The sequence below is a fragment of the Oncorhynchus keta genome, unplaced genomic scaffold, assembly GCF_023373465.1.
Source record: "Oncorhynchus keta strain PuntledgeMale-10-30-2019 unplaced genomic scaffold, Oket_V2 Un_contig_6587_pilon_pilon, whole genome shotgun sequence".
NCBI classification, from domain to species: Eukaryota; Metazoa; Chordata; class Actinopteri; order Salmoniformes; family Salmonidae; genus Oncorhynchus; species Oncorhynchus keta.
In genome coordinates, this window is record NW_026288944.1 from 75,174 (window position 1) to 92,629 (window position 17,456).

General features: G+C 50.3%; 1 long non-coding RNA gene and 1 pseudogene across 3 annotated transcripts; both read left to right on the forward strand.

Moving 5' to 3' along the window:
* LOC127926000 (LIM domain only protein 7-like) overlaps positions 1-17,456 on the forward strand; it is a 93,006-nt pseudogene that overhangs the window by 21,617 nt on the left and 53,933 nt on the right.
* LOC127925998 (uncharacterized) lies at positions 891-6,898 on the forward strand. 3 transcript variants are annotated; one of them, XR_008123039.1, is made up of 9 exons: positions 891-1,164; positions 2,016-2,201; positions 2,637-2,791; positions 3,071-3,194; positions 3,381-3,783; positions 4,123-4,215; positions 4,278-4,401; positions 5,749-5,965; positions 6,757-6,898. It is a non-coding gene; the product is annotated as an uncharacterized LOC127925998 (long non-coding RNA). The 3 variants fall into 3 exon arrangements; XR_008123038.1 differs by lacking the exons at positions 3,071-3,194; positions 4,278-4,401 and adding an exon at positions 3,257-3,349 and having other exon boundaries at positions 2,637-2,977; positions 3,598-3,659; positions 4,123-4,246; positions 5,842-5,965; XR_008123040.1 differs by lacking the exons at positions 2,637-2,791; positions 4,278-4,401 and having other exon boundaries at positions 2,016-2,356; positions 3,009-3,194; positions 4,123-4,246; positions 5,842-5,965.

Here is a 17,456-nt window from a genome sequence, read left to right on the forward strand (position 1 = left end):
GGTGCCTTCTCTCTGGCGGCTACTGGGTTCGGTGCTCTCTCTGGCGGCTGTCAGGTTCGTTCCCTTCTCTCTGGCGGCTGTCAGCTCGTTGCCTCTCTGGCGGCTGTCTAGGGTTCGTAGCCTCTCTGGCTGTCTAGGTTCGGTGGCTTCTCTCTGGCTGTCTAGGTTCCTGAACTTCCTCTGGCGGCTGTCTCTGTCTGTGGCTTCCTCTGACCTGGCTGTCTAGGTTCGTTGCCTTCTCTCTGGCAGGCTGTCTAGGTTGTTGCCTTCTCTCTGCTGTCCCCAGACCTGAACCCACTGCTGTCTAGGTTATTGCCTCTCTCTGTTGGCTGTCCAGACCTGAACCTTCTCTCTGTATGGCTGTCTAGGTTGGTTGCCTTCTCTCTGATGGCTGTCTAGGTTCGTTGCCTTCTCTCTGATGGCTGTCTAGGTTCGTTGCCTTCTCTCTGGCGGCTGTCTAGACAGCTGCCTTCTCTCTGATGGCTGTCTCCAGGTTCGTTGCCTTCTCTCTGATGGCTGTCCGTTGCCTTCTCCTGGCGGCTGTCTAGGTTCGTTGCCTTCTCTCTGGCGGCTGTCTAGGTTCAGTTGCCTTCTCTCTGATGGCTGTCTAGGTTCGTTGCCTTCTCTCTGGCGGCTGTCTAGGTTCGTTGCCTTCTCTCTGGCGGCTCCTAGGTTGTTGCCTTTCTCTGGCGGCTGTCTAGGCGGAGTGCCTTCTCTCTGGCGGCTGTCTAGGTTCGTTGCCTTCTCCTGATGGCTGTCTGGGTTCGCTGTCTGGCTGTCTAGGTTGTGCCTTCTCACTGATGGCTGTCTAGGTTCGAATGCCTTCTCTCTGGCGGCTGTCTAGGTTTTACCCTTCTCTGGCGGCTGTCTACCTCTGATGGCTGTCTAGGTTCGTTGCCTTCTCTCTGATGGCTGTCTAGGTTCGTTGCCTTCTCTCTGGCGGCTGTCTAGGTTCGTTGCCTTCTCTGGCGGCTGTCTAGGTTCGGTGCCTTCTCTCTGATGGCTGTCTAGGATCGTTGCCTTCTCTCTGGCGGCTGTCTAGGTTCGTTGCCTTCTCTGGCGGCTGTCTAGGTTCGGTGCCTTCTCTCTGATGGCTGTCTAGGTTCGGTGCCTTCTCTCTGATGGCTGTCTAGGTTCGGTGCCTTCTCTCTGGCGGCTGTCTAGGTTCGGTGCCTTCTCTCTGATGGCTGTCTAGGTTCGGTGCCTTCTCTCTGGCGGCTGTCTAGGTTCGTTGCCTACTCTCTGGCGGCTGTCTAGGTTGGGTGCCTTCTCTCTGATGGCTGTCTAGGTTCGTTGCCTTCTCTCTGATGGCTGTCTAGGTTAGACTTGCCTTTCTCTGATGGCTGTCTAGGTTCGTTGCCTTCTCTGGCGGCTGTCTAGGTTCGTTGGCTTCTCTTCTGTCTAGGTTCGTTGCTTCTCTGGCGGCTGTCTAGGTAGGTGGCTTCTCTCTGATGTCTGTCTAGGTTCGGTGCCTTCTCTCTGGCGGCTGTCTAGGTTCGTGCCACTCTCTCTGTTGGCTGTCTAGGTTCGTTGCCTTCTCTCTGGTGGCTGTCTAGGTTGTTGCCTTCTCTCTATGGCTGTCTAGGTTCGGTGCCTTCTCTCTGATGGCTGTCTAGGTTCGGTGCCTTCTATAGATGGCTGTCTAGGTTCGGTGCCTTCTCTCTGTTGGCTGTCTAGGTTCGTTGCCTTCTCTCTGGTGGCTGTCTAGGTTCGTTGCCTTCTCTCTGGCGGCTGTCTAGGTTCGTTGCCTTCTCTCTGGCGGCTGTCTAGGTTCGTTGCCTTCTCTCTGATGGCTGTCTAGGTTCGTTGCCTTCTCTCTGGCTGTCTAGGTTCGTTGCCTTCACTCTGGCGGCTGTCTAGGTTCGTTGCCTTCTCTCTGATGTCTGTCTAGGTTCGTTGCCTTCTCTCTGATGGCTGTCTAGGTTCGTTGCCTTCTCTCTGATGGCTGTCTAGGTTCGTTGCCTTCTCTCTGGCGGCTGTCTAGGTTCGTTGCCTTCTCTCTGATGGCTGTCTAGGTTCGGTGCCTTCTCTCTGGCGGCTGTCTAGGTTCGTTGCCTTCTCTCTGGCGGCTGTCTAGGTTCGGTGCCTTCTCTCTGGCGGCTGTCTAGGTTCGGTGCCTTCTCTCTGATGGCTGTCTAGGTTCGGTGCCTTCTCTCTGGCGGCTGTCTAGGTTCGGTGCCTTCTCTCTGATGGCTGTCTAGGTTCGGTGCCTTCTCTCTGGCGGCTGTCTAGGTTCGGTGCCTTCTCTCTGGCGGCTGTCTAGGTTCGTTGCCTTCTCTCTGATGGCTGTCTAGGTTCGTTGCCTTCTCTCTGGCGGCTGTCTAGGTTCGGTGCCTTCTCTCTGGCGGCTGTCTAGGTTCGTTGCCTTCTCTCTGGTGGCTGTCTAGGTTCGTTGCCTTCTCTCTGATGGCTGTCTAGGTTCGTTGCCTTCTCTCTGGTTGGCTGTCTAGGTTCGTTGCCTTCTCTCTGGCGGCTGTCTAGGTTCGTTGCCTTCTCTCTGATGGCTGTCTAGGTTCGTTGCCTTCTCTCTGGCGGCTGTCTAGGTTCGTTGCCTTCTCTCTGGCGGCTGTCTAGGTTCGGTGCCTTCTCTCTGATGGCTGTCTAGGTTCGTTGCCTTCTCTCTGATGGCTGTCTAGGTTCGTTGCCTTCTCTCTGGCGGCTGTCTAGGTTTGTTGCCTTCTCTCTGGCGGCTGTCTAGGTTCGTTGCCTTCTCTCTGGCGGCTGTCTAGGTTTGTTGCCTTCTCTCTGGCGGCTGTCTAGGTTTGTTGCCTTCTCTCTGGCGGCTGTCTAGGTTCGGTGCCTTCTCTCTGATGGCTGTCTAGGTTTGTTGCCTTCTCTCTGGCGGCTGTCTAGGTTTGTTGCCTTCTCTCTGGCGGCTGTCTAGGTTCGGTGCCTTCTCTCTGGCGGCTGTCTAGGTTTGTTGCCTTCTCTCTGGCGGCTGTCTAGGTTTGTTGCCTTCTCTCTGATGGCTGTCTAGGTTTGTTGCCTTCTCTCTGGCGGCTGTCTAGGTTTGTTGCCTTCTCTCTGATGGCTGTCTAGGTTCGGTGCCTTCTCTCTGATGGCTGTCTAGGTTCGGTGCCTTCTCTCTGATGGCTGTCTAGGTTCGGTGCCTTCTCTCTGGCGGCTGTCTAGGTTTGTTGCCTTCTCTCTGATGGCTGTCTAGGTTCGGTGCCTTCTCTCTGATGGCTGTCTAGGTTCGTTGCCTTCTCTCTGGCGGCTGTCTAGGTTCGTTGCCTTCTCTCTGGCGGCTGTCTAGGTTTGTTGCCTTCTCTCTGATGGCTGTCTAGGTTCGGTGCCTTCTCTCTGATGGCTGTCTAGGTTCGGTGCCTTCTCTCTGGCGGCTGTCTAGGTTTGTTGCCTTCTCTCTGATGGCTGTCTAGGTTCGGTGCCTTCTCTCTGATGGCTGTCTAGGTTCGGTGCCTTCTCTCTGATGGCTGTCTAGGTTCGTTGCCTTCTCTCTGGCGGCTGTCTAGGTTCGTTGCCTTCTCTCTGGCGGCTGTCTAGGTTCGTTGCCTTCTCTCTGGCGGCTGTCTAGGTTCGTTGCCTTCTCTCTGGCGGCTGTCTAGGTTCGTTGCCTTCTCTCTGGCGGCTGTCTAGGTTCGTTGCCTTCTCTCTGGCGGCTGTCTAGGTTCGTTGCCTTCTCTCTGATGGCTGTCTAGGTTCGTTGCCTTCTCTCTGGCGGCTGTCTAGGTTCGTTGCCTTCTCTCTGGCGGCTGTCTAGGTTCGGTGCCTTCTCTCTGATGGCTGTCTAGGTTCGTTGCCTTCTCTCTGATGGCTGTCTAGGTTCGTTGCCTTCTCTCTGGCGGCTGTCTAGGTTCGTTGCCTTCTCTCTGCGGCTGTCTAGGTTCGTTGCCTTCTCTCTGGCGGCTGTCTAGGTTTGTTGCCTTCTCTCTGGCGGCTGTCTAGGTTCGTTGCTTCTCTCTGCCTTCTCTCTGGCGGCTGTCTAGGTTCGTTGCCTTCTCTCTGATGGCTGTCTAGGTTCGGTGCCTTCTCTCTGATGGCTGTCTAGGTTCGTTGCCTTCTCTCTGATGGCTGTCTAGGTTCGGTGCCTTCTCTCTGATGGCTGTCTAGGTTCGTGCCTTCTCTCTGATGGCTGTCTAGGTTGTTGCTGTGGCTGTCTAGGTTCGTTGCCTTCTCTCTGATGGCTGTCTAGGTTCGTTGCCTTCTCTCTGGCGGCTGTCTAGGTTCGTTGCCTTCTCTCTGGCGGCTGTCTAGGTTCGTTGCCTTCTCTCTGACGGCTGTCTAGGTTCGTTGCCTTCTCTCTGATGGCTGTCTAGGTTCGTTGCCTTCTCTCTGATGGCTGTCTAGGTTCGTTGCCTTCTCTCTGGCGGCTGTCTAGGTTCGTTGCCTTCTCTCTGATGGCTGTCTAGGTTCGTTGCCTTCTCTCTGATGGCTGTCTAGGTTCGTTGCCTTCTCTCTGGCGGCTGTCTAGGTTCGTTGCCTTCTCTCTGGCGGCTGTCTAGGTTCGTTGCCTTCTCTCTGGCGGGTCTGCCTTCTCTCTGGCGGCTGTAGGTTCGTTGCCTTCTCTCTGATGGCTGTCTAGGTTCGTTGCCTTCTCTCTGATGGCTGTCTAGGTTCGTTGCCTTCTCTCTGGCTGTCTAGGTTCGTTGCCTTCTCTCTGGCGGCTGTCTAGGTTCGTTGCCTTCTCTCTGGCGGCTGTCTAGGTTCGTTGCCTTCTCTCTGGCGGCTGTCTAGGTTCGTTGCCTTCTCTCTGGCGGCTGTCTAGGTTCGTTGCCTTCTCTCTGGCGGCTGTCTAGGTTCGGTGCCTTCTCTCTGGCGGCTGTCGGCTGCCTTCTCTCTGGCGGCTGTCTAGGCTTCTAGGTGCCTTCTCTCTGGCGGCTGTGGCCTTCTCTCTGGCGGCTGTCTAGGTTCGTTGCCTTCTCTCTGATGGCTGTCTAGGTTCGTTGCCTTCTCTCTGGCGGCTGTCTAGGTTCGGTGCCTTCTCTCTGGTGGCTGTCTAGGTTCGTTGCCTTCTCTCTGGTGGCTGTCTAGGTTCGTTGCCTTCTCTCTGGTGGCTGTCTAGGTTCGTTGCCTTCTCTCTGGTGGCTGTCTAGGTTCGTTGCCTTCTCTCTGGCGGCTGTCTAGGTTCGGTGCCTTCTCTCTGGCGGCTGTCTAGGTTCGGTGCCTTCTCTCTGGCGGCTGTCTAGGTTCGGTGCCTTCTCTCTGGCGGCTGTCTAGGTTCGTTGCCTTCTCTCTGATGGCTGTCTAGGTTTGTTGCCTTCTCTCTGGCGGCTGTCTAGGTTTGTTGCCTTCTCTCTGGCGGCTGTCTAGGTTCGGTGCCTTCTCTCTGGCGGCTGTCTAGGTTTGGTGCCTTCTCTCTGGCGGCTGTCTAGGTTTGTTGCCTTCTCTCTGCTGTCGGCTGTCTAGGTTCTAGGGTGCCTTCTCTCTGATGGCTGTCTAGGTTTGTTGCCTTCTCTCTGGCGGCTGTCTAGGTTTGTTGCCTTCTCTCTGGCGGCTGTCTAGGTTCGGTGCCTTCTCTCTAGGCTGTCTGATGGCTGTCTTTGTTGCCTTCTCTCTGGCGGCTGTCTAGGTTTGTTGCCTTCTCTCTGGCGGCTGTCTAGGTTCGGTGCCTTCTCTCTGATGGCTGTCTATGGGTTTGTTGCCTTCTCTCTGGCGGCTGTCTAGGTTCGTTGCCTCTCTCTGGCGGCTGTCTAGGTTCGTTGCCTTCTCTCTGGCGGCTGTCTAGGTTCGTTGCCTTCTCTCTGGCGGCTGTCTAGGTTCGTTGCCTTCTCTCTGGCGGCTGTCTAGGTTCGTTGCCTTCTCTCTGGCGGCTGTCTAGGTTCGTTGCCTTCTCTCTGGCGGCTGTCTAGGTTCGTTGCCTTCTCTCTGGCGGCTGTCTAGGTTCGTTGCCTTCTCTCTGACGGCTGTCTAGGTTCGTTGCCTTCTCTCTGGCGGCTGTCTAGGTTCGTTGCCTTCTCTCTGACGGCTGTCTAGGTTCGTTGCCTTCTCTCTGGCGGCTGTCTAGGTTCGTTGCCTTCTCTCTGGCGGCTGTCTAGGTTCGTTGCCTTCTCTCTGGCTGTCTAGGTTCTGTCTAGGTGCCTTCTCTCTGGCGGCTGTTGCCTTCTCTCTGACGGCTGTCTAGGTTCGTTGCCTTCTCTCTGACGGCTGCTAGGTTCTCTCTGGCGGCTGTCTAGGTTCGTTGCCTTCTCTCTGGCGGCTGTCTAGGTTCGTTGCCTTCTCTCTGATGGCTGTCTAGGTTCGTTGCCTTCTCTCTGGCGGCTGTCTAGGTTCGTTGCCTTCTCTCTGGCGGCTGTCTAGGTTCGTTGCCTTCTCTCTGGCGGCTGTCTAGGTTCGTTGCCTTCTCTCTGGCGGCTGTCTAGGTTCGTTGCCTTCTCTCTGGCGGCTGTCTAGGTTCGTTGCCTTCTCTCTGGCGGCTGTCTAGGTTCGTTGCCTTCTCTCTGGCGGCTGTCTAGGTTCGTTGCCTTCTCTCTGGCGGCTGTCTAGGTTCGTTGCCTTCTCTCTGATGGCTGTCTAGGTTCGTTGCCTTCTCTCTGATGGCTGTCTAGGTTCGTTGCCTTCTCTCTGGCGGCTGTCTAGGTTCGGTGCCTTCTCTCTGGCGGCTGTCTAGGTTCGGTGCCTTCTCTCTGGCGGCTGTCTAGGTTCGTTGCCTTCTCTCTGATGGCTGTCTAGGTTCGGTGCCTTCTCTCTGGCGGCTGTCTAGGTTCGGTGCCTTCTCTCTGGCGGCTGTCTAGGTTCGTTGCCTTCTGCCTCTGTTGGCTGTCTAGGTTCGTTGCCTTCTCTCTGATGGCTGTCTAGGTTCGTTGCCTTCTCTCTGGCGGCTGTCTAGGTTCGGTGCCTTCTCTCTGATGGCTGTCTAGGTTCGGTGCCTTCTCTCTGGCGGCTGTCTAGGTTTGTTGCCTTCTCTCTGGCGGCTGTCTAGGTTCGGTGCCTTCTCTCTGGCGGCTGTCTAGGTTCGGTGCCTTCTCTCTGATGGCTGTCTAGGTTCGGTGCCTTCTCTCTGGCGGCTGTCTAGGTTTTTTGCCTTCTCTCTGGCGGCTGTCTAGGTTTGTTGCCTTCTCTCTGGCGGCTGTCTAGGTTTGTTGCCTTCTCTCTGGCGGCTGTCTGGGTTCGGTGCCTTCTCTCTATTGGACTCCTACTGGTCTGTGAGCTGCTCTCCCTCCCTCCTCTCTCTCTCTCCCTCTCCTCTCCCCAGACTCCAGCAGTGACGTGGAGGCGGAGAACTCTTTTAGGATGAAGGCGGCCGGGGGCAGAGAATCAGGACTGAGGAACTGGGGCAACGTACCTGCACCCTTCCAGAGGAAGACACGTGAGGAAAACCGAATTAAGGGCTGCCTCCCGAGCCCCCTCACCAGGTACTGTGATGTCATACCTACCCCATGACTGTTTTAAAGAATAATTGTTAATCTTAGTTTAGTTAGTTGCTTTACCTGAGGACCACGTTTAGTTTTCTGCTCGTTGAATTTGCATGGTGTGGAGGTTTCTATTCAGCTCCGGTGTGTAGGTGTCAACGTGCTGATGTAATGCGCGTCAACGTGCTGATGTAATGCGCGTCAACGTGCTGATGTAATGCGCGTCAACGTGCTGATGTAATGCGCGTCAACGTGCTGATGTCATGCGCGTCAACGTGCTGATGTCATGCGCGTCGTTGTGTTTTCTACATTCCAGGAAGTTGGAATCGACTGTTTAAAAATAAAAAAAACATTGTCACATTACGAACCGAACCTCATGTTGTTGACCTAACTCTGATTGCTGATTTGCTTACCATAGCGACAGCGACTCGGACGCCGACCGGCCCCAGCCTGACGTCGTCGTGGACGACCTGGCCAGTCGAAGGTTCCGCTCCCCTTCACCAGCCACACCCACAAATTTTGCGGTACCCATGAGCCCGCAGGGCACGTTGAGGCTGTGGACTGGAAGCCCTTGCCTGTTTAGGATTGACTCCCCTCCCAGACACACAGCAGTGTTCTCTCCCAGGTCAGACGGAGAGAGAGGCGTTCGTGTTTAATGGCTTTATATCAGGGTTGTGATTGTCATCAAGCTAACGGCTACTGAAACAACTAGCATGAGGCCGGTCCTGTCATCAAGCTAACGGCTACTGAAACAACTAGCATGAGGCCGGTCCTGTCATCAAGCTAACGGCTACTGAAACAACTAGCATGAGGCCGGTCCTGTCAACAAGCTAACGGCTACTGAAACAACTAGCATGAGGCCGGTCCTGTCATCAAGCTAACGGCTACTGAAACAACTAGCATGAGGCCGGTCCTGTCATCAAGCTAACGGCTACTGAAACAACTAGCATGAGGCCGGTCTTGTCATCAAGCTAACAGCTAATGAAACAACTAGCATGAGGCCGGTCTTGTCATCACGCTAACAGCTAATGAAACAACTAGCATGAGGCCGGTCTTGTCATCACGCTAACGGCTACTGAAACAACTAGCATGAGGCCGGTCTTGTCATCACGCTAACGGCTAATGAAACAACTAGCATGAGGCCGGTCTTGTCATCACGCTAACGGCTAATGAAACAACTAGCATGAGGCCGGTCTTGTCATCAAGCTAACGGCTAATGAAACAACTAGCATGAGGCCGGTCCTGTCATCAAGCTAACGGCTAATAAAACTACTAGCGTGAGGCTTGCTAACAGCGTTTGTCTGGATTACTGACATTTCTGGATTACTGACATTTCATTTTCTTCAACTGCCACAGGTGGTTTGTTTACTCTGGGTCTGTCTTTGTACCCTTTAGGCTCCAACAAACAAGTTTGGTGAAATACGATGAAGTAGTTTGCCTGTTTCCATGACATTCCTGGAACAGAGCTAGCTGTTGTTTTCCACTAACCCTGGTCGTGCTCAACATGGGTATGTAGTGTTGAACTGTGAAAGGTGTGGCTGCTCCTAACTCTACCCAAAGCCCTGGGTGCTTGTGACAGTGTTTAGTTGGCGTATTGTCCACCTCAGAGTGTTGACGACTACTATAACACAGACGGCTCTGGTTAGCAGCAGTTCCACAGCGTTGTGTGACCAGTGCTCCTAACTCTTTACTCGACGCCTCGCTGTAAGGGACTCGCTGTGTTTTGTATTGGGAATGTCCACTGTTAACACGGACGGCTGTCCCGGTCTGTCCTCTGGTTCAACAGCAGCAGTACTGCAGCGTCTCCGTTCCCTCCCAACCCGTTCCACGACCCCCCGTCTTCCATCACCCCCACCCTCTTCTCCGAGGTGGAGCGCTCTATCGACGAGGAACTCCTCCTGATGGAGCTGTGTGGGGAAGACTCTGAGGAGGGGCGAGAGGATCCTGACCCTGTCAAAGATGATCTGTATGCTCGGCGGTTGGAACTAGCCCTCCACCAGACGTCCTTCAACCCTGGCTACAACCGCTTCCTGCCCCGCTATTGGACTCCCGAGGAGGAGGTGCACGTCAGGACCATCAGGCTGGGCTCTCAGAGGAGGCCCTGGTACCACAAGATGTACAGATTGAGGTCTGGATCTGTCCGGTTACTGTGGGATGTGGTTGGGTTTGAATAATCCTGACTCTACCCCTAACCCTGGTACAGGAACTGGGTTTGAATAATCCTGACTCTATCCCTAACCCTGGTACATAGAACCGGGTTTGAATAATCCTTACTCTATCCCTAACCCTGGTACAGGAACTGGGTTTGAATAATCCTGACTCTATCCCTAACCCTGGTACAGGAACTGGGTTTGAATAATCCTGACTCTATCCCTAACCCTGGTACAGGAACTGGGTTTGAATAATCCTGACTCTATCCCTAACCCTGGTACAGGAACTGGGTTTGAATAATCCTGACTCTATCCCTAACCCTGGTACAGGAACTGGGTTTGAATAATCCTGACTCTATCCCTAACCCTGGTACAGGAACTGGGTTTGAATAATCCTGACTCTATCCCTAACCCTGGTACAGGAACTGGGTTTGAATAATCCTGACTCTATCCCTAACCCTGGTACAGGAACTGGGTTTGAATAATCCTGACTATCCCTAACCCTGGTACCGGTCGATGTGGGTTTTGTGCCATGGCTGGGTTCGACTTAAGCTGGGTTTGGATAATGCTTGACGTTGACGTTTGGTGTTCAACACCTGTGTGAGAGAACCAGCATCCCTCAATGCTAATCATTAAGAGCCTCTCTGTGTAATCCCCTGTGTGAGAGAACCAGAATCCCTCAATGCTAATCATTAAGAGCCTCTCCATGTAATCCCCTGTGTGAGAGAACCAGAATCCCTCAATGCTAATCATTAAGAGCCTCTCCATGTAATCCCCTGTGTGAGAACCAGAATCCCTCAATGCTAATCATTAAGAGCCTCTCCGTATAATCCCTGTGTGAGAACCAGAATCCCTCAATGCTAATCATTAAGAGTGTAATCCCTCTCCATGTAATCCCTGTGTGAGAGAACCAGAATCCCTCAATGCTAATCATTAAGAGCCTCTCTGTGTAATCCCCTGTGTGAGAGAACCAGAATCCCTCAATGCTAATCATTAAGAGCCTCTCTGTGTAATCCCCTGTGTGAGAGAACCAGAATCCCTCAATGCTAATCATTAAGAGCCTCTCTGTGTAATCCCCTGTGTGAGAGAACCAGAATCCCTCAATGCTAATCATTAAGAGCCTCTCTGTGTAATCCCCTGTGAGAGAGAACCAGAATCCCTCAATGCTAATCATTAAGAGCCTCTCAGTGTAATCCCCTGTGAGAGAGAACCAGAATCCCTCAATGCTAATCATTAATAGCCTCTCTGTGTAATCCCCTGTGTGAGAGAACCAGAATCCCTCAATGCTAATCATTAAGAGCCTCTCAGTGTAATCCCCTGTGAGAGAACCAGAATCCCTCAATGCTAATCATTAAGAGCCTCTCAGTGTAATCCCGTGTGAGAGAACCAGAATCCCTCAATGCTAATCATTAAGAGCCTCTCTGTGTAATCCCCTGTGTGAGAGAACCAGAATCCCTCAATGCTAATCATTAAGAGCCTCTCTGTGTAATCCCCTGTGTGAGAGAACCAGAATCCCTCAATGCTAATCATTAAGAGCCTCTCTGTGTAATCCCCTGTGTGAGAGAACCAGAATCCCTCAATGCTAATCATTAAGAGCCTCTCAGTGTAATCCCCTGTGTGAGAGAACCAGAATCCCTCAATGCTAATCATTAAGAGCCTCTCCATGTAATCCCCTGTGTGAGAGAACCAGAATCCCTCAATGCTAATCATTAAGAGCCTCTCTGTGTAATCCCCTGTGTGAGAGAACCAGAATCCCTCAATGCTAATCATTAAGAGCCTCTCTGTGTAATCCCCTGTGTGAGAGAACCAGAATCCCTCAATGCTAATCATTAAGAGCCTCTCTGTGTAATCCCCTGTGTGAGAGAACCAGAATCCCTCAATGCTAATCATTAAGAGCCTCTCTGTGTAATCCCCTGTGTGAGAGAACCAGAATCCCTCAATGCTAATCATTAAGAGCCTCTGTGTAATCCCCTGTGTGAGAGAACCAGAATCCCTCAATGCTAATCATTAAGAGCCTCTCCATGTAATCCCCTGTGAGAGAACCAGAATCCCTCAATGCTACTCATTAAGAGCCTCTCCATGTAATCCCCTGTGAGAGAACCAGAATCCCTCAATGCTAATCATTAAGAGCCTCTCTGTGTAATCCCCTGTGAGAGAACCAGAATCCCTCAATGCTAATCATTAATAGCCTCTCCGTGTAATCCCCTGTGAGAACCAGAATACCTCAATGCTAATCATTAAGAGCCTCTCTGTGTAATCCCCTGTGTGTGAGAACCAGAATCCCTCAATGCTAATCATTAAGAGCCTCTCTGTGTAATCCCTGTGTGAGAGAACCAGAATCCCTCAATGCTAATCATTAAGAGCCTCTCTGTGTAATCCCTGTGTGAGAGAACCAGAATCCCTCAATGCTAATAGAGCCTCTCTGTGTAATCCCTGTGAGAGAACCAGAATCCTCAATGCTAATCATTAAGAGCCTCTCTGTGTAATCCCCTGTGTGAGAGAACCAGAATCCTCAATGCTAATCATTAAGAGCCTCTCTGTGTAATCCCCTGTGTGAGAGAACCAGAATCCCTCAATGCTAATCATTAAGAGCCTCTCCTGTGTAATCCCCTGTGTGAGAGAACCAGAATCCCTCAATGCTAATCATTAAGAGCCTCTCTGTGTAATCCCCTGTGTGAGAGAACCAGAATCCTCAATGCTAATCATTAAGAGCCTCTCAGTGTAATCCCCTGTGTGAGAGAACCAGAATCCCTCAATGCTAATCATTAAGAGCCTCTCTGTGTAATCCCTGTGTGAGAGAACCAGAATCCCTCAATGCTAATCATTAAGAGCCTCTCCATGTAATCCCCTGTGTGTGAGAACCAGAATCCCTCAATGCTAATCATTAATAGCCTCTCCGTGTAATCCCCTGTGTGTGAGAACCAGAATCCCTCAATGCTAATCATTAAGAGCCTCTCTGTGTAATCCCCTGTGTGAGAACCAGAATCCCTCAATGCTAATCATTAAGAGCCTCTCTGTGTAATCCCCTGTGAGAGAACCAGAATCCCTCAATGCTAATCATTAAGAGCCTCTCTGTGTAATCCCCTGTGAGAGAACCAGAATCCCTCAATGCTAATCATTAAGAGCCTCTCTGTGTAATCCCCTGTGAGAGAACCAGAATACCTCAATGCTAATCATTAAGAGCCTCTCTGTGTAATCCCCTGTGTGAGAGAACCAGAATCCCTCAATGCTAATCATTAAGAGCCTCTCTGTGTAATCCCCTGTGTGAGAACCAGAATCCCTCAATGCTAATCATTAAGAGCCTCTCTGTGTAATCCCCTGTGAGAACCAGAATCCCTCAATGCTAATCATTAAGAGCCTCTCCATGTAATCCCCTGTGTGAGAGAACCAGAATCCCTCAATGAATCCCTCAATCATTAAGAGCCTCTCTGTGTAATCCCTGTGTGAGAGAACCAGAATCCCTCAATGCTAATCATTAAGAGCCTCTCCATGTAATCCCCTGTGTGAGAGAACCAGAATCCTCAATGCTAATCATTAAGAGCCTCTCTGTGTAATCCCCTGTGTGTGAGAACCAGAATCCCTCAATGCTAATCATTAAGAGCCTCTCTGTGTAATCCCCTGTGTGAGAGAACCAGAATCCCTCAATGCTAATCATTAAGAGCCTCTCTGTGTAATCCCCTGTGTGTGAGAACCAGAATCCCTCAATGCTAATCATTATAAGCCTCTCTGTGTAATCCCCTGTGTGTGAGAACCAGAATCCCTCAATGCTAATCATTAAGAGCCTCTCAGTGTAATCCCCTGTGTGAGAGAACCAGAATCCCTCAATGCTAATCATTAAGAGCCTCTCCGTGTAATCCCCTGTGTGAGAGAACCAGAATCCCTCAATGCTAATCATTAAGAGCCTCTCTGTGTAATCCCCTGTGAGAGAACCAGAATCCCTCAATGCTAATCATTAAGAGCCTCTCTGTGTAATCCCCTGTGTGAGAGAACCAGAATCCCTCAATGCTAATCATTAAGAGCCTCTCCATGTAATCCCTCTGTGAGAGAACCAGAATCCCTCAATGCTAATCATTAAGAGCCTCTCCATGTAATCCCCTGTGAGAGAACCAGAATCCCTCAATGCTAATCATTAAGAGCCTCTCTGTGTAATCCCCTGTGAGAGAACCAGAATCCCTCAATGCTAATCATTAAGAGCCTCTCTGTGTAATCCCCTGTGTGTGAGAACCAGAATCCCTCAATGCTAATCATTAAGAGCCTCTCTGTGTAATCCCCTGTGTGAGAGAACCAGAATCCCTCAATGCTAATCATTAAGAGCCTCTCTGTGTAATCCCCTGTGTGAGAGAACCAGAATCCCTCAATGCTAATCATTAAGAGCCTCTCTGTGTAATCCCCTGTGTGAGAGAACCAGAATCCTCAATGCTAATCATTAAGAGCCTCTCTGTGTAATCCCCTGTGTGAGAGAACCAGAATCCTCAATGTAATCATTAGAGAGCCAGAATCCTCCATGTAATCATTAAGAGCCCTGTGTAATCCCCTGTGAGAGAACCAGAATCCCTCAATGCTAATCATTAAGAGCCTCTCCCTGTGTGAGTGTAATCCCCTGTGAGAGAACCAGAATCCCTCAATGCTAATCATTAAGAGCCTCTCTGTGTAATCCCCTGTGTGAGAGAACCAGAATCCCTCAATGCTAATCATTAAGAGCCTCTCCATGTAATCCCATGTGTGAGAGAACCAGAATCCCTCAATGCTAATCATTAAGAGCCTCTCTGTGTAATCCCCTGTGAGAGAACCAGAATCCCTCAATGCTAATCATTAAGAGCCTCCATGTAATCCTCTGTGTGAGAGAACCAGAATCCCTCAATGCTAATCATTAAGAGCCTCTCTGTGTGAGAACCAGAATCCCTCAATGCTAATCATTAAGAGCCTCTCTGTGTAATCCCCTGTGTGAGAGAACCAGAATCCCTCAATGCTAATCATTAAGAGCCTCTCTGTGTAATCCCCTGTGTGAGAGAACCAGAATCCCTCAATGCTAATCATTAAGAGCCTCTCTGTGTAATCCCCTGTGAGAGAACCAGAATCCTCAATGCTAATCATTAAGAGCCTCTCTGTGTAATCCCTGTGTGAGAGAACCAGAATCCCTCAATGCTAATCATTAAGAGCCTCTCTGTGTAATCCCCTGTGAGAACCAGAATCCCTCAATGCTAATCATTAAGAGCCTCTCTGTGTAATCCCCTGTGTGTGAGAACCAGAATCCCTCAATGCTAATCATTAAGAGCCTCTCCATGTAATCCCCTGTGAGAGAGACCCAGAATCCCTCAATGCTAATCATTAAGAGCCTCTCTGTGTAATCCCCTGTGTGAGAGAACCAGAATCCCTCAATGCTAATCATTAAGAGCCTCTGTGTAATCCTGTGTGAGAGAACCAGAATCCCTCAATGTAATCATTAAGAGCCCTGTGTGAGAGAACCAGAATCCCTCAATGCTAATCATTAAGAGCCTCTCCATGTAATCCCCTGTGTGAGAGAACCAGAATCCCTCAATGCTAATCATTAAGAGCCTCTCCTGTGTAATCCCCTGTGAGAGAACCAGAATCCTCAATGCTAATCATTAAGAGCCTCTCTGTGTAATCCCCTGTGTGAGAGAACCAGAATCCCTCAATGCTAATCATTAAGAGCCTCTCATGTAATCCCCTGTGAGAGAACCAGAATCCCTCAATGCTAATCATTAAGAGCCTCTCCTGTGTAATCCCTGTGTGAGAACCAGAATCCTCAATGCTAATCATTAAGAGCCTCTCTGTGTAATCCCCTGTGTGAGAACCAGAATCCCTCAATGCTAATCATTAAGAGCCTCTCTGTGTAATCCCCTGTGTGAGAGAACCAGAATCCCTCAATGCTAATCATTAAGAGCCTCTCTGTGTAATCCCTGTGTGAGAGAACCAGAATCCCTCAATGCTAATCATTAAGAGCCTCTCTGTGTAATCCCTGTGTGAGAACCAGAATCCTCAATGCTAATCATTAAGAGCCTCTCTGTGTAATCCCCTGTGAGAGAACCAGAATCCCTCAATGCTAATCATTAAGAGCCTCTCTGTGTAATCCCTGTGTGAGAGAACCAGAATCCCTCAATGCTAATCATTAAGAGCCTCTCTGTGTAATCCCCTGTGAGAGAACCAGAATCCCTCAATGCTAATCATTAAGAGCCTCTCAGTGTAATCCCCTGTGTGAGGAGAACCAGAATCCCTCAATGCTAATCATTAAGAGCCTCTCTGTGTAATCCCCTGTGAGAGAACCAGAATCCCTCAATGCTAATCATTAAGAGCCTCTCCATGTAATCCCCTGTGTGAGAGAACCAGAATCCCTCAATGCTAATCATTAAGAGCCTCTCTGTGTAATCCCCTGTGTGAGAGAACCAGAATCCCTCAATGCTAATCATTAAGAGCCTCTCTGTGTAATCCCCTGTGTGAGAACCAGAATCCCTCAATGCTAATCATTAAGAGCCTCTCTGTGTAATCCCCTGTGTGAGAGAACCAGAATCCCTCAATGCTAATCATTAAGAGCCTCTCTGTGTAATCCCTGTGTGAGAGAACCAGAATCCCTCAATGCTAATCATTAAGAGCCTCTCCATGTAATCCCCTGTGTGAGAGAACCAGAATCCCTCAATGCTAATCATTAAGAGCCTCTCTGTGTAATCCCCTGTGTGAGAACCAGAATCCCTCAATGCTAATCATTAAGAGCCTCTCTGTGTAATCCCCTGTGTGAGAGAACCAGAATCCCTCAATGCTAATCATTAAGAGCCTCTCTCTGTAATCCCCTGTGAGAGAACCAGAATCCCTCAATGCTGATCATTAAGAGCCTCTCTGTGTAATCCCCTGTGTGAGAACCAGAATCCCTCAATGCTAATCATTAAGAGCCTCTCCATGTAATCCCCTGTGAGAGAACCAGAATCCCTCAATGCTAATCATTAAGAGCCTCTCCATGTAATCCCCTGTGAGAGAGAACCAGAATCCCTCAATGCTAATCATTATAAGCCTCTCCGTGTAATCCCCTGTGAGAGAACCAGAATCCCTCAATGCTAATCATTAAGAGCCTCTCTGTGTAATCCCCTGTGTGAGAGAACCAGAATCCCTCAATGCTAATCATTAAGAGCCTCTCTGTGTAATCCCCTGTGTGAGAACCAGAATCCCTCAATGCTAATCATTAAGAGCCTCTCCATGTAATCCCCTGTGTGAGAGAACCAGAATCCCTCAATGCTAATCATTAAGAGCCTCTCTGTGTAATCCCCTGTGAGAGAACCAGAATCCCTCAATGCTAATCATTAAGAGCCTCTCCATGTAATCCCCTGTGAGAGAACCAGAATCCCTCAATGCTAATCATTAAGAGCCTCTCTGTGTGAGAACCAGAATCCCTCAATGCTAATCATTAAGAGCCTCTCTGTGTAATCCCTGTGTGAGAGAACCAGAATCCCTCAATGCTAATCATTAAGAGCCTCTCTGTGTAATCCCCTGTGTGAGAACCAGAATCCCTCAATGCTAATCATTAAGAGCCTCTCTGTGTAATCCCTGTGTGAGAGAACCAGAATCCCTCAATGCTAATCATTAAGAGCCTCTCCATGTAATCCCCTGTGAGAGAACCAGAATCCCTCAATGCTAATCATTAAGAGCCTCTCTGTGTAATCCCCTGTGTGAGAGAACCAGAATCCCTCAATGCTAATCATTAAGAGCCTCTCTGTGTAATCCCCTGTGTGAGAGAACCAGAATCCCTCAATGCTAATCATTAAGAGCCTCTCCATGTAATCCCCTGTGTGAGAGAACCAGAATCCCTCAATGCTAATCATTAAGAGCCTCTCCGTGTAATCCCCTGTGAGAGAGAACCAGAATCCCTCAATGCTAATCATTAAGAGCCTCTCTGTGTAATCCCCTGTGTGAGAGAACCAGAATCCCTCAATGCTAATCATTAAGAGCCTCTCTGTGTAATCCCCTGTGAGAGAACCAGAATCCCTCA